The following is a 16288-nucleotide window of genomic DNA, read 5'->3' on the forward strand; positions in this document are numbered from 1 at the left end:
AGGTTCCCAGGCTAGGGGTTGAATTGGAGGTGTAGCCGATGGCCTACGCCACAGCCACAGCAACGCAGGATCTGAGTGAGCCATGTCTGTGACCTACACCATAGCTCACGGTAACACCAGATCCTTAACCCAATGAGCAAGGCCAGGGATCAAACCCACAACCTCTGGTTCCTAGTCAGATTTGTTTCTGCTGCTCCACAATGGGAACCCCAAACATATTAGTTTATTTATATATATATATACATTTTCTCTCTCTCTCTCTCTCTCTTTTTTTTTTTTTTTTTTTTAGGGCCACACCTGCAGCATTCCCAGGCTAGGGGTCCAATCTCTAATCAGAGCTGTAGCCGCCAGCCTATGCCAGGGCCACAGCAGTGTGATATCAGAGCCTCGTCTGCAATCTACACCACAGCTCACGGCAATGCCAGATCCTTAACCCATTGAGCAAGGCCAGGGATTGAACCTGTGTCCTCATGGATGTCAGTCAGTTTCGTTAACTGCTGAGCCACGACAGGAACTCCCCAAAAAATGTTAGTTTTAAAATAAGAAATTTTATTAAAACTTTTTCCTCATTCCAAGGCTTCTCTGAATCAGGAGCAGCACTGGAAAGAGAAGACATATCTCTTATACCAAAAGATGAACTGGGGTGAGAGCAGATTTGCATATTCATTAGATGGCAGAGGGGACTAGGACAGTGCCGTGGGCAGGGGAGGTCCAGATGGCATCATTCAGCAGAGTCCTGTATCCTTTCAGGGCAGCATAAATTCAGAGACTTTCAGTGGAAGTCCATGTCCCAGTGATTACAGAAACCTCACCCTTGTCTCATAGTGCTTCATATAGAACACATTAAGATTCGTAAAATATTTCAAAATTGATTACGCCTATAGTATACCATTACACCTGTATCACATGCTTTGATTCTACCCATATGCAACTGTATCAGTTCTTTGTTGTTCTTTTCTTGGAGGTGAATGGAGGAAAAACCTTCCAAATTTGGAAGCAGAAAACTTGAATCCCGACTTAACTTTCAATACTGTCATTTTTCCATCTAGCAAAGGAGAGGGTAACATTTCCCTTCTCTACTTTTTTCTTCTTCTTTTTGGTGAAAATCAAATACTTAGCAGTCTAGAACACTTTTAATCATCTCTCACCTGGACACGTGCTAGTAGCTTCCTCACTGGTCTCCTTACTTCTTTCTTTCTCAAAAGCACTCTGTACAGAACAACTAAGTTGCTTTTTAAAACACAAGTCATACTTAAAACTCTTCAATTCCCATTGAGAGAAAAATCCAAAATTCTTTCTGAAGTATCAGGACCACATATAATCTTACATGTGTCCACATTTCCAATATTAGCATATTGAACTTTGTTCACATGCTCAAGATGAACTGGCCTTTTTTTTTCTCAAAAAAATCTTGGATCGTCTTTTATTTTCATGTTGATTAGTATTCATTGAATATATCCTTTCTTAAAATATAAGATTCCTGAGAGCAGAAAACACGTCTGTCTTGTGCCCTGCTATACTTCAAGTACCTATGACAGCTCACAGTAAATACTAAATAAGGAAGTATTAAATGAACCTGTTTTCTGTATACACATCTCCTTCTCCATAAATTAAATGAAAGACAAATGAAGAAAAAGCTCAAGTACTGTTAAATTTGTATGTTGATCATATTTTAATGAATCCATTTTTTAAAAGAGCCCCAAAGATGTTTAGTGGGTATAATTCTGGTGTTGTACTGGGGTTAATGGTCTTGTATTGATTTGTATTGGACAATGTCATATATTGCTTTGTTGCGCTGCTCTTATTCTATGTAAATTGTAACCCCCCCAAATAAAATATTACATGGAAGAAAAGTTATAGAAGAGATCTAGCTCATGAATACAAAGGGGAGATACTACATCTCAAGACTTCCATGAGAAAGGTCTGCACCTTTGGGTGAAGATGAAAAAAAGTCAGAATGAGTGAAACCCTTGGAAACTTTTTATTTGAGGATGTATAGCATTTATTTAACTTTATGAAATTATTTTTTATTGAGATCTATTTTCTATTAAGTTTTGATAGTTTTAAACTTCTTAAAAACTTGCAGCTACAGTTATATTGTGAATTTGGATAAGGCTGTTTGCTTTCTCCTAAGAAAAATCATGACAGATCTCCAGGGACAAGTGTTACTCGGATTTCAAATTCATTTTTCAACAAGCTGGAGCAGAGCTGAGAGAGGAAGAGAAGTTGTGATGAGAAAACAGGTGTCATTTTGCCACACACTGAAAAATAGTTCTACATTTCTCTAGTGGAAGACTCTGGATGTCAAGTAACATATATTTTTTAAAAATCAGTAGAAGTGGTTAACAATTGACAAGAGGAAAGGTGTGTTTTTTGTTTGTTTGTTTTTTTGTTTTTTTTCTTTTTAGTCTTTTGTCTTTTCAGGGCTGCACTTGTGGCACAGAAGGTTCCCAGGCTAGGGATCAAATCGGAGCTGGAGCTGCCGGCCTACACCACAGCCACAGCAATGGAGGGGATCTGAGCCGCATTTGCCACCTACACCACAGCTCACAGCAGCACCAGATCCTTAACCCACTGAGTGAGGCCAGGGATCAAACCCGTGTCCTCATGGATACTAGTCGGGTTCATTAACCACTGGGCCATGACGGGAAGTCCTGAAATGTGTGTTCTTAAGAAACAGATTAGGTGCTTGTGTTTGTCTTGGATTCACAATCCAAGTTATCCAAGTCATACTTTTTTTGCCTTATCTTCTTTATGCACCAGGAAATACCAAGATCATATCTCTTTATGTCTATGTGTATACATATACATTCACATATATATGTACAAACGTACAAACACACATATAAACAAATAACAAGAGTGTATTTCCAAGCATTTTTGCCATCATGTTGGGCCATATGACTAGTCCTGACCAATGGGGTGAAGTGGAATTAACATGAAGGACTTCTGGATCAAGCAAAAAAAGAGTAGATCTGAATTCTCTATTCATTATCTTCGCTTGTCACAGTGATGTAGAAGCCAAATGCTCCAAATGGCAGAGTTAAAATACAAGCCACCTGGACCACTGAATCACCACTTGGAAAGTGGCCGCTCTGCAGCAGCACTGTGTAAGTGAGAAACGAGGTTTTATGTGTTAAGCTACCGAGAGTTGGGAACTTGTTGATTATTGCAGCATAATTCAGTCAAGAACTTACCAGAAAGCAGTTCAGATTGTTCAAACTGAGTACACTTAATGCAGGAAACTGATTGCATAGATGGTGTAAGAGTGGACAAAACCAGAGATAGTAAGGCAACCTCAAGATTAGTTTTAAAAAGCTGCTACTCTTTGGAACAGAGGGACAGTGGGGGAAGGTGCAGAGGTGGAGACCATACAATGAGAGCTAGGACCATAGTGAGGCCTACCTGATGGAAACTGGAACAATACAGGGAAGCACTGTCTAGTGGGAACTAGAAAGAGATACAACAGAGAGCAAAGGTGATAGGATATCTGCCATTCTTTCCTTCCTCTCCCCCGAATCTCCAGTCCGGGTCTTCCTTGGCTGCTTTTCTCAAGAGCCCAGGGGTAAAGGGAGCTAAGGAATGTAGTTCTGGTATTGCAGAGCAAAGTCACTCTGAAAGCAAATTGGCTGTCAACTGGCCCAATAGCCTAGGCTATTCTAGTTAGTAGACTCTACAGGAGAGATAACAAAGAAAGTGTGTACTTCTCAAATCTGAATGATGCATCCTTCTTTATCAAAATGAGAGGGCCAGTGCCTGTTCTGAGACCCAACAAGCTCTTCCTTTGATTTTAACAAACTCCTAGAAGAGAAGGGAAGCAGAATGAGAAAGGACATTGGAATGAAAAGGAGGAGGTAGAATCCTGTCTTCAACTCCTTGTAGAGGCCAATAGCTTTCCCAGTGTTTGTTTCTTACTTATCCTTCAGTGGGTTTAATAGCAATGCCTTAGTGAACCAGGGATGGCGATACTGCTCTTGGGGGAGAAGATGATCAGAGAACTAGAAAATCAGGGCTGAAAGGAATGTAGGATGGCATCCTGTGACAGAGACTTTTGGTTTGTACCCTATTTTATTGATTGACATTGGCCATAGCTGGAAGACATATTCTCAGCTGGTTAGCAGCCAGTTAAGGCTGTGGGACTACTCACTAGTCAAATCAGGAAAAGTGTTTAAGGGAGCTGATAGCTGGACAGTGGGCATTTTTATGCTTTCCCTCTTTCTCTTATTATTTGAAATGCTGAATTGATGCTTGGAACTCCAGTGGCCCTTTTAAACCATGAAGTCAATCTCAAATATGGCTGCCATATTATTGGATGAAAGATCAGAAAGAGGGAGGAAACCTGGGTGCCTGATGTATAAGGAGGCACCAAACCTACCCAGACAATATTCCTCTGGAGGTCTGTTTTGTGAGCAATGCTTATATAAATGTTTCAGCTGTTCTCTCCCGGTTTTGTTTGTTATATACCATCTAAATTGATCATTATTGATTTTTCCTCCCCACCCCTCAACCACTTCTGTGCATGTTCTTGATTCCAAGGAGAAGAAGAAGAAGCATATTTCAAAGGATGCAATTTTTTCTTCAGTAGGGCTGAACCCACAAAAGAGGTGTCTGAAACTGCTAAGGGATTATTGAATGTATTGTATGGATCTCCTAGCAAAGCTTGAAGCAGGGCTGGCTTTAGATATTCTGTGGTCAATCACCCATATTTACACAGTGCTTTCTTTTTTTCATCTCTTTCTGATTATCCCTTGTAAGAGGTCAGAAATGAACTTTCTTTTTTCTTTTTTTAATCTAATGGACTGACCAGTGTCAGAAGGGACATTTCAGAGATATTTTAAGCAGGCTACAAGAGTTTCCCAGTTTAGTCCTACCGCAAATCCATCGTTGATCCTGGATGGAGGCTTACAGCTGGCAAAGGAAAGGAAATACAGAGTTCAAAGTAAGGTGAGGGGGCTCAAGGCCAAAAAATTGCATATGCAGAGACTTCTTACGGCCTTCCCTAGCCCATATGGAAGTTCACTGCTTTTACCATTTAGAGGTCCCAGGAGAGCCTGTCTGGAAGGAGAAATAAATCCCTATCCTCACTAACACCAGATCCTGCTGCTGCATGTGGGTTATTACTCAGCGGGCACAGCTGCACTTGCAGTTTTGTATAAACATTCGAGGCCTTTCCTGAAGCATGTCTCACTCTTTCTTTTGGAGAGCTTTCCTCCTCATTTCAAGTCCCCTGAACACAGAGGATCTGCAGGAACGGAGCCAAATGTAAATCATGTTAAAGGGTGAAAAGAGACAGTATTTGGGCCAGGACCCAGCATACCCACCACTTGAATCCTTCCTGTAACCCACACGACGCCAAATGCAATGTGCCCGGGAGATCTGTGCACAGAGGGCAAGGCCAGGCTAAAGCATATTCTTCATCATTTGCGTGGCTTTTGCCCTGAATCCCAATGTAATATCACTTCCTCAGGCAGTTACCAATTGCAACTGGCCCTAGACGGGTGTCCCGTGCCAAATGCGTGGGAGGAAATCCCTGCCACCACGGCTGACTTGGGGTTTAACTCCTCACCTTAATCTCTCCACCCATTAGGACTGAGGCCAAAGAACCGTTCCTGACTTTGACAATGATCCATTCTTGATGGAAAAAGGATGAGTGAGGAGGCAGGAGCTGGTCCTGTTTGGATGGTAGATGTATAAGAGATAGGACTGGAATGTTAGCTTCCTAGAAGAGGTCAGGCTAAGATACTGTGTTCATGTTATTTCTACTCCCTTGTTGAAGTAGAAAATCCACACACACATCAGCAGAAAAATTCTTTTTTGCCGCCATAACATCTATTCTCTCCGTTACTGGTTATAGCTGGTTACTGGTTATAGCTGTTACTGGTTACTGCTTATAGCTCCTTACCCTTCCTGACTCATTTGCCCTCCTCCTTTGCAGCCAGGGGGATGAATACATTCCAAGCCCAGACATTCAGTGAATCCCATTCCTCCAGCCACGACAACCCAGAGATGGCAATGAGAGCCAGTGAAGCCGAGTCCCATAGTTCCCAACTATGGAAATTGCATTAAAGCTCTTGAGAAAGAAATCATACCTGTAACTAGACTTTCTGAAACTGCTGGCGGTCATTTTGTCTTTTTAAAAATCAGCCCAAGAATGGAGCCAATGCAGAGGGAAAAGACATTATTCCTAGATTTTTCAGTTTAATGAGGAAACCATTTCTTTTCTCTTCTTCCTTCTTTCTTCTACTTCATTTCCTTCCTTCTACCCTCCTTCCCTCCCTCCCTCTCTTTTGTTCTTCCTTCCCCCCCACTTTATTTATTTATTTTGCTAAAGCTTATTTGGTTACATTTTTGACACTCTTGTCTAATAGAAGTTTGCTACACGTCATGTTTACTGGGTGATTTGCCTATTTCACTTACATGTTAATTGTATGTGTCTTGAAAATGCTTTTCATATTTTATTCATATATGCTATTTTTGCTGATACATAGGTTTTTTTGGGCATACAATCCAGACTCCAGTCGTAGTAACCAAGGCAAAGGAACTGCAGTATTAGTTGATTTCAGATATTTTCTCTAGATCCATTTGTCATTTCTGTCGTTCCTTTAAAAATGACCCTACTTTTATTAGGTACCCTCTACTCTTTGAGATACTCTTTTCTATTCGACAACAGAATTATCTGAACACCAGTTTTATTAATTAACTGCCTTTGTTCAATATGGCCCTAGAGGACTGAGTTGCTGCCATTTGTGTGGTACAGCCTTTAGAAAATGTTTCATATCATTATTATTATTATTATTATTATTATTTGTCTTTTTGTCTCTTTCCAGAGCTGCACCTGCGGCATATGGAGGTTCCCAGGGTAGGGGTCTAATCGGAGCTGTAGCCACTGGCCTATGCCAGGGCCACAGCAATGCCAGATCCTTAACCCACTGAGTGAGGCCGGGGATCAAACCCGCAACCTCATGGTTCCTAGTCGGATTCGTTAACCACTGAGCCACGATGGGAACTCCTGCTCCATATTATTTTTACACTCCTTGTTGTGCTATTAAATTCCCTTATCTCATTGATTACAGTTTACATTATTTACTCTGTAGAAAGCTTGGGAACCATGGACAAAATATTGGAATCTATATTGCTTTTCTGAGGGTACCGAACTTAAGTTGGCAGAGCATCTAACATAACTTAATAGAATGTATGCTAGTAAGATGCGGTATGTCTGTGGTGAAAGATGGATCTGTAAATGCTGAAGCGTTTCAGTGAGTTGGAACCAAGAGCTTCAACTTGTAAATATACTGAGTCTCACTATTTATGAGTCTTAGGCTGGCAAACCAAAGAGTTTCTAGCAGCATTGTTTCCTGAAAAAAACTCTCTCTCCAAGCTAATCACGAAGCTTCTGTAACAACCTAAATTCCTTCCTTAGTCATGAAGACAAAGGGATGTCATGAGTGAAGTCTTTATCTTAAGCTCTGAAGACCTGCTTCAATTTTTTTTTTGCTTTTTAGGCCCTCACCCATAGCATATGGAAGTTTGGGCTAGGGGTCCAATTGGAGCTACAGATGCCAGCCTATACCACAACTAGAGCAACCCTGGATCCAAACCGCATCTACCACCTACACCACAGCTCACCGAAACGCTGGATCCTTAACCCACTGAGTGAGTCCAGGGATTGAACCCGCATCCTCATGGATCCTAGTTGGGTTTGTTACTGCTGAGCCACAAGGGGAACTCCTGAAGATTTGCTTTTACCTCCAGAATATTCTGCTTGCCTGGGCGCTTGCTATACCCTGTTCTCTTTGAGGCATCTCCTCAGCCTTGATCTTGGCACTAAATATTCCTAGAGTTACTCTGATCAGGGATCAGGATCTTTGTTCATTTTATAGAAAAGCTTCCCTACAGATGATCCTAAGTTTGCAGCAGGAAAGCAGCACATGTTATAGTATTTGCTCTATGGTGAGCAGTATGGAAATGCATTGGGCTTTTGGGTTAGGCCATTGCCCTCACATTCCAAAACCCAAAAAGGTAGACCAAAGTTCTTAACTCTCTAAACGAAGCCTGGATTTACAATAGGCTGAATTATCAGTTTCCAATCTCTCTATTCCCTGGATATGTCTTGTATTTCTTGGGGGATTTTAGATTTCATTAGCTTAGAAAATCCACAGAGCAGCATTTGGTCTTCTCTTCCTCCCATATATTTGTCCATAATTACACTTAAGGTGTCGACACAGCCTGAAGTTGGCCTTCATCGCTGTATAAAGGTGCCCCCAAACTTGCTGTTTTATAGACATTTGCATTCTCTATGTAAGCGAGTCCTCTAACAAATGGAAGTTCCCAGGCTAGGGGTCATTACCACTGAGCCACAACAGAAACCTTATTTTTTTATTTATTTTTTCCTTTTTTAGCTGCACACATGGCACATGGAAGTTCCAGGGCCAGGGGTCGAATCCGCACAGCTCTGGCCTGAACTATGCCACAGCTCTGGCAAACCTGGATCCTTATCCCACTGCATCGGGCTGGGGCTCGAACCAGCAATGCCACATAGAAAAGCCAGATCATTAACCCACTATGCCACAGCGGGAACTTTCTAGATTCTATTTTGATATATTATATCATATGGAAGGACAATAAAGCTAGAATCACCCATTATTTTAAAACTAGTAAGATATGCTTATCAATATTATCTTGTGTGAAACAATAGGAATATCTTTAAAAAATCAGGACAAGCATCCTCATGCCTGGGAAAGTTAACTGTATGATTTTTTTCATGTTTTTCTTTAGGTAGTTTATCTCATAAACTATGTAGGATTTACATATTTCTATTTTCCAGCAAAATACAACCTTTGGGATCCATTCTCTTATCTCAGAGTTTTACCATTAAGATTACATAGCATCCTTCGGAAAACTCTTTGTCCCCAAGATGTCAAATATGTGAGCCTCTGACTATTTACCCAGTCGTTTATCCTGACTAATGGCCAGAGGATATACTTGGAGGAGACGGGAAAATCTTTCAGGCTGATTTGCTCTAATTGTTCCTGCTAAAATCATCTGCTCCGACATTACTTCCTGACAGTTATTGTCAATTTCCCCAGCTACTGCTTACTTGGGTTCTGAAGCTTGATTCAAAATATCACCCGGAAGCTCCTGGGGGCCTCTGGAAAACAGGGAATCAAGGCCATCCCTGTTGGTCAGATGCTGCTAGAAGATCCAAAGTCAGAGTTGCCCATCCCCAGAAATGCAGAACTTCCATGTCCGAAGGGACCAAGTAGCTCTTGAAAGATGTGCTGCTAACCCATAGGAGTGGCCTGATGCCTTTGAACTTAAAACCAAAATAGACCAGGTCACGCACATTGCTTAAGATAAGGGCAAAGCATGTTGGCTCTTATAAAACTAGGTGACTCTACTCTTTTTGATCTACATGCACACATACGGGACTGGACTCTGCATCCTGAGCTCTGGGGTGGACCCTCTCTGTAAAGCTGGGAGAAGAAATTCTACCTTGAAGAGAACTTTGTTACCAAAGATTCCCCCCAAGGCTTGATGAGGCAATATGTGGGATTATTTGAGTATATATAAATTGGAAGGTCTAGTGAAGTCTGAGTGGGAGTTGCATTTGAGTTGTTACCTAAGATTTTTAAAAATATTTTTCTCATCGGCATTAATGAATGCTCACCATAGAAAATGTGGGGTTGGGGGAGGGATCTAAATCTCATTAGGATATATCTCTTTTTCTCACAAGCCTATTTAGGCACCACTGTGTCTCCTAGTGTCTTCATGAGGGAAATCTCTGAATCTCCTCTATGGATTTGGTTGATAGTTGCTAGATATGTTGCACATGATTGATCTATGTCAAAATTTCCACCTCCCTAGCCTTTGAATTTCCTCAACTAAAGCAGACCAGGGAAGTTCCAGCATCTCAGGCATGTTGAATAAAGGTCATTATTGAGATGAGGCTTCAACTAACCAATCAAACTGTCACTGCTTGCTACTCCAAAGTTACACCTAAATCTAAAATCACAATGAGAACACCAATGGCTTAATGCAAACAAGTCTAACCTTATGCCCCATCATATTTGAGCACCAGCATCTGAAATCATTTACATGTGTATTCCTCGGATTTTTATTGAAACATATTAGGAAGGTCTTATAAGGTCTTTGACTTATTCACTATATTTTTTCTAGATGGTGTATATGCCAAATTCTTTCTTTCTTTGGAACATTCTGAGATCTGAGAGCTGACTTTTTTATGAACCTGGAGGCAGTGAGAAGAGGTAGAAGCTGAATAAGAAGTAAGGCTAAGAGGCCTTTTTTCGGGGGAACAACTAAAGAAAGATTTTTAATAAAAGGGAGGCAGTTTACTTAGACATATGAAGAGGTGGCTGCTTCTGGCAAGGGTGGCGTAGAGGGATTTGGGAGAACATGGTTCTCAGACTTGTCTATGTCCTCACAAATCTTCCCATTCCTTTCTGCCCAGTGCCTATCCTTGGTATAGAAAACTTAGAGAATCAGGCATGTAACCAGCTTGTAATTTTGAAAATCACATAGTTAGATCTGGGGTTTTAGCCTTCGCCATTGTGGCAAGCAGAACAATGCTCCCTAAGATGTCCATGTCCTAATGGAAAGAACTTGTGAATCTGTTACCTTACAAAGGACTTTACAGATGTGACTAAGTCACTGATCTTGAGATGGTGAAATTATTCAGGATTATCCAGATAGGCCCACTGGAGTCACAAGAGTCCTTATAAATAAAAGAGGGAAACATGAAAATCAAGGTCAGAGTCAGAAAGAGAGATGTGAGATGCTACTGGCTGGCTATCAAGAGGAAAGTAACCATGTACCAGAAATGTAAGTGGTCTCTAGAAACTGGAAAAGGCAAGGAAATGTATTTCCCTAGAGTCTCCAGAAAGAATACAGCCCTGCTGAAACAAATTGACTTTTAAAAATTTAAGTATAGTTGATAGTCAATATTATTTTAGTATCAGGTGTGCAACATAGTGATTCAGTATTTTCATAAATTATACTTCTTTAGAAGTTATTACAAAATAAAGGCTATAATTCTCTATGCTGTAAAATATATCTTTGTTGCATATCTATTTTATATACAGTAGTTTGTTTCTCTTAATCCCATATGGCTATCTCACTCATCTCCACTCCCTCTCTCTACTAGTTTGGTTTCTGTATCTGTGAGTCTGTTTCTATTATGCTTTAATCATTCATTTGTTTTAGATTTTAGATTCCAGATGCAAGTGTTATCATAAAGGATTTGTCTTTGTCTGATTTATTTCACTAAACATATATTCTCTAGGTTCATCCACATTGCTGCAAATGGCAGAATTTCATTCTCTTTATGGTTGAGTAATATTCCATGGTATGTGTAAACACACACACACACACATGCACCATTTATCTTTTGATGGACACTTGGGTTGTTTCCATTTCTTGACTAATGTAAATAGTGCTGCTACAAACTTTGGGGTGCATATATCTTTTTGAATTAGTGTTTTCATTTTTTTTCAGACATATACCCAGGAGTAGGATTGCTCAACAAAGAGTAGAGAAAGAATCAGAGGCATATAGCATAAAATATAAACATAGAATTTAGAATCTTGATAATAATTATAAAATAATTGAAAAAAACCACGGGTCAGCATGCAGCCACCAAGAGATATGACTTGAAATGTGATGGGGCTTGAGAGGAACTGAAACAGGGGAACTTTATGCCTTATTTAATATTAATAATATTCAGTATTACTAAAAACTTTTAAAAATATTCATAAGTGGCAGTTAAAATTAAGAAAATATAAAATAAAGGAGAATCGTCACTCATTATTAGAGAAATGCAAATCAAAACCACTCTGAGGTACCACCTTACACCAGCCAGAATGGCCATCATCCAAAAGTCTACAAACAGTAAGTGCTGGAGAGGGTGTGGAGAAAAAGGAACCCTAGTACACTGTTGGTGGGATTGTAAATTGGTGCAACCAGTGTGGAAAGCAGTATGGAGACTCCTCAGAAAACTAAACATAGAACTACCATTTGATCCAGCAATCCCACTCCTGGGCATCTATCCAGAGAAAACCACAACTCGCAAAGACAAATGTACTCCAATGTTCATTGCAGCACTATTTACAATAGCCAAGACATGGAAACAACCTAAATGTCCATCAACAGAGGAGTGGATCGAGAAGATGTGGTACATATACACAATGGAATATTACTCAGCCATCAAAAAGAACAAAATACCAGCATTTTTAGCAACATGGATGGACCTAGAAACTATCATGCTAAGTGAAGTCAGCCATACAATGAGACACCAACATCAAATGCTTTCACTGACATGTGGAATCTGAAAAAAGGACAGATGGAACTTCTTTGCAGAACAGATGCTGACTCACAGACATTGAAAAACTTATGGTCTCTGGAGGAGACAGTTTGGGGGGTGGGGGGATGTGCTCGGGCTGTGGGATGGAAATCCTGTGAAATCAGATTGTTACGATCATTATACAACTACAGATGTGACAAATTCATTTGAGTAATAAAAAAAGAAAAATAAAATAATAAAAAATAAAGAACTCTAGTACTGTAAAAAAAACCTGAAAACATCAAAAAACAGAAAGAAGGTAAATTAAAATCATATGCTATTCTGTTAAAGAAAAATCATTGTTGACATTTTGATGTATTTTTTCATTATCTTTCTCTTTTTCTCTCTTCACATATGTGTATACATATGTGATGCATATATATCATGCATATATAAGGATAAATGCAACTTTATGAAGTTTTAAACTTAATATTTTTTCAGATTTAAAATATTATTAGGAAATATATTTTAACAGTTACAAATTGTTCTATGATATTTACATATTCACAAATATATACATAACTATATCATATATGTGTGTGGAGACATACAGATTACTTGAAATTTTTCAATATTAGAAACAATACTGTAACAAATTCCCTGGTACATAAATATTCATATATATGTATATATTTCATTGTTTCTCTTGAGTAAACCCTCACATGTATTTTTAATCTCCAAGTTTCCAATTCCTTGTGATCATTAATCACTGGCTTGAAATACCAGGTATCTTCCTCTTCTACTGTTTCCCCGGCCCCCACTTCACAAAGCTGCCTTTTCTGTTTGCTCCCACGCCCACGGGGTCAGTGGCTTCTCTGAGTATCTCACCTCGCTATTCTTCCTGGCCTTTTTCAAGCACTGACCAGGATCCACCACCTAGTCTGGTCCGGTCTCAGGGCTAGTACTGGCCTGGCTGGCCCTGACTGTCCTGTCGCAAATCTTTTCTCAGGAAGATCGATCTCTTTTGGAGCTTTTTATACAGCCTCTGTCTTTCAAAGGGGTATGAAAAAATTTCTGGGCCTGGTGCCAGTAAGTGTGGCACATAGATAAACCAGAACTCCCCACCCCCGCCTCCTCCCAACCCTAATTTTTGCTTCTAAATACTTCCTGCTTTTCTATGGCTATGAGACAAGAAACAAAACTGTCCTGTTTAACATGCAAAGAGCTAGTTCACAATCAGATGGTCGTTTCCCTGTAAATACGTTGTTTCACCTCCTTTAAATCATTTAGTTCTTTCTTGCTATCAAAGTTGAAGTTAAAAATGCTATCGGTGGAAGAAAAACCACCTATGTATGCAACACCTAAAATTACTCAAAGCAGAGCTGATCTTTCAAATGATAAAAAAAAAATTCAAAGATTTTCTGTTATATCCTAGACCTTGGGCTTCAACCTCATTCAAAGCACAGGTTTTCAGCAATTTTTATTGCTCTTTTTCATACAGTCAAGCAGGAGAAGAGCTGTATGGTAATTTCCAGGGCCTGGATAATTAATCACCTCCTTGCCTGTTCAGTGGATCCTGTTGGAGAAAAAAGCTCACTTACATTGACAGATCATCCTCCCTTAAGACCCAAAAAGGTGCTGTGTGCCTGGAGGTCACTGCTGGGGAGGAGGACCTGCCCTCTGCACCTGGGGGCCTGGCCTGGCAGGTGGTGCAGTGACCTCTGGTGGAGCAGGGGGCCAAAGAGCCATTGTGTGCAGTGAGGGGCAGCTGGGCCGGAACTGTTGAGGACTTTAATTTGCAAATTCCTTAAGAAGCACATCCTGCAATAAAATTTACCAGTGCCACGAAGATGGACCCTATTGTATGTTTATTGCAAATTCATATAGACACCTCTTACCTCATGTTTTTCTGACTCACGGCAACAGCTTTTTTCATGTGTGTAGGAAATTGTTGATGTTTGTTTTTGAGTCCTGGCAAATGTTAAAGAACTTTATCTTTTCTATTTCCAATTTCAAAGAGGAAATAGAAATTGGCGGTATGAAGGGTATATATTGTTATGGGTTTAGATTAACATATTAATATGGGTGTGTAAAATACCCACTGACCAATAAATTTACCCATTCCATTACTGTTGAAGCCTCCACTAACTATGTGAAATCTGTCTGGTTACTCTTTCACTTTCCTTATTTGTAAAATTGGAATGATAATTCAAGTCACTTGCCTCCTAGGATTGTAGTAATTATTCGAAGAGATAATGCTGTCAAATTCTTAGTTTAGTAGCCGGTACATATTCGTCTGAGATAAATATTACTATTATTATTTCTTCTTGAATATACTTTCAAAATTATATTGTATTAGACTTATGCGTATCAGTGTGTTGACCATATCTCTACCCACACTAGGTTGTATAAACTTTTTCCTTGTATATATACTCTATACCTTTCCTGATTACCAATGATAATAGTAACTGTTATACATTGTTTTTCACTTTATAGAGCATTTTTATATTATATCCCATCCTCACTGCAACTAAATGAACCAGATATTAAGTTCTACTTTCCTTTATCCAGTAAGTTTAAGTAGCTTACAAAAATTCATTATTTATTTATTCATATATTTTAAGCTTTGATTACTATATTTTTTTGTGTATGTTATGAGCTTCCCCAACATGACAGGCAAGGAAGTGGCAATAGTAGTATCTGAACTCTGTTCTTTTGATTCCAAATCCAATACACTCAGTTACTACTGAATAACATTTGGGCCACTCCAAAAGCTTGCCAACCATCTGTATTGTGACAATGTGAAGTAACCTCAACTCATTTACCAACTTTAGGCTAGATGGATCATAAATTCTCCCAAACTGGTAAAAACCTAACGCTTAAAAAAAAATCTCAGAGTTCCTGTCATAGCTCAGAAGAAATGAATTTGACTAGGATCCATGAGGACACAGGTTCAGTACCTGCCCTTGCTCAGTGGGTTAGGATCTGGCATTGCCATGAGCTATGGTGTAGGTCACAGACACGGCTCGGATCTGGGGTTGCTGTGTAGACCAGCGGATACAGCTCTGATTCGACCCCTAGCCTGGGAACCTCCATATGCTTCAGGCACAATCCTAAAAAGACAAAAAACCAAAACCAAACCAAACCAAACCAAACCAAAACCTCACAACATGATTTCACAACTTTCCTAGGTCTGATAATTTCATAAAATTATCTAAAGCTCTATGAAAGAAAAATTGTCATTGGATTAAAGTAAAGTTATGCTTTAGTTTAGGTGAATATATTGTATGCCAGATACAGAGACAAATAAAGCAGGGAGGATAGAAAAGCCTGGGATGTGGAAGGACTGTTGTTATTTTATTTTATTTACACAGCAGGATCTCATTGTTAATCCATTCCAAAAGCAATAGTTTGCACCCGTTAACCCCAAACTCCCAATCCCTCCCACTCCCTCCCCCCTACCCCCAGGCAACCACAAGTCTATCCACACCCTCTCCTGTACATCCTCCTCTGCCTGGCTTTTCCCTTTCCCTTCTTCTGTTGCTTTTGTATGGCCTCTGGGCTGAGTGTTGTTATTTTAGATCTGAAGAAAATGAGGGCAAACCCATGTAGACATCTGAGAAAAGAGCACTCCTGGGAGATGGAATAGCTCTGAGGACATTTGAAGGATTGTGAGAAGAAAGCTGTATCAGAATGGGCAGGAGAAAATTCTAGTTTCAGTTTGGAGAGCCACAAGGGAGGAGCAGATATGGTGCATCTTGGAGCCACTGCGAGGATTTGGTCTTTCTTTTTTATTTCCTGAATACATTATTTTTTTTCTACTATACGGCATGGTGACCCAGTTACACATACATGTATACATTCTTTTTTCTCACATTATCATGTTCCGTCATAAGTGACTAGGCATAGTTCCCAGTGCTACACAGCAAGATCTCATTGCTAACCCATTCCAAAGGCAATAGTTTGCATCTACTAACCCCAAGCTTCCAATCC

The 16288-nt window shown here is 39.8% G+C and overlaps 2 long non-coding RNA genes across 3 annotated transcripts in view; one reads left to right on the forward strand and one right to left on the reverse strand.

Moving 5' to 3' along the window:
• The window catches only part of LOC110255835, a 542938-nt gene that overhangs the window by 20779 nt on the left and 505871 nt on the right, over positions 1-16288 (reverse strand). The window lies entirely within an intron of this gene.
• The window catches only part of LOC106505319, a 63823-nt gene that overhangs the window by 8761 nt on the left and 38774 nt on the right, over positions 1-16288 (forward strand). For both annotated transcript variants that reach the window (XR_002336708.1, XR_002336709.1), the window contains exon 3: positions 3011-3110. This is a non-coding gene — a long non-coding RNA (uncharacterized LOC106505319). The remainder of the gene's footprint in view (positions 1-3010; positions 3111-16288) is intronic.

Source organism: Sus scrofa, chromosome 11 (assembly GCF_000003025.6).
Source record: "Sus scrofa isolate TJ Tabasco breed Duroc chromosome 11, Sscrofa11.1, whole genome shotgun sequence".
Lineage (NCBI taxonomy): Eukaryota > Metazoa > Chordata > Mammalia > Artiodactyla > Suidae > Sus > Sus scrofa.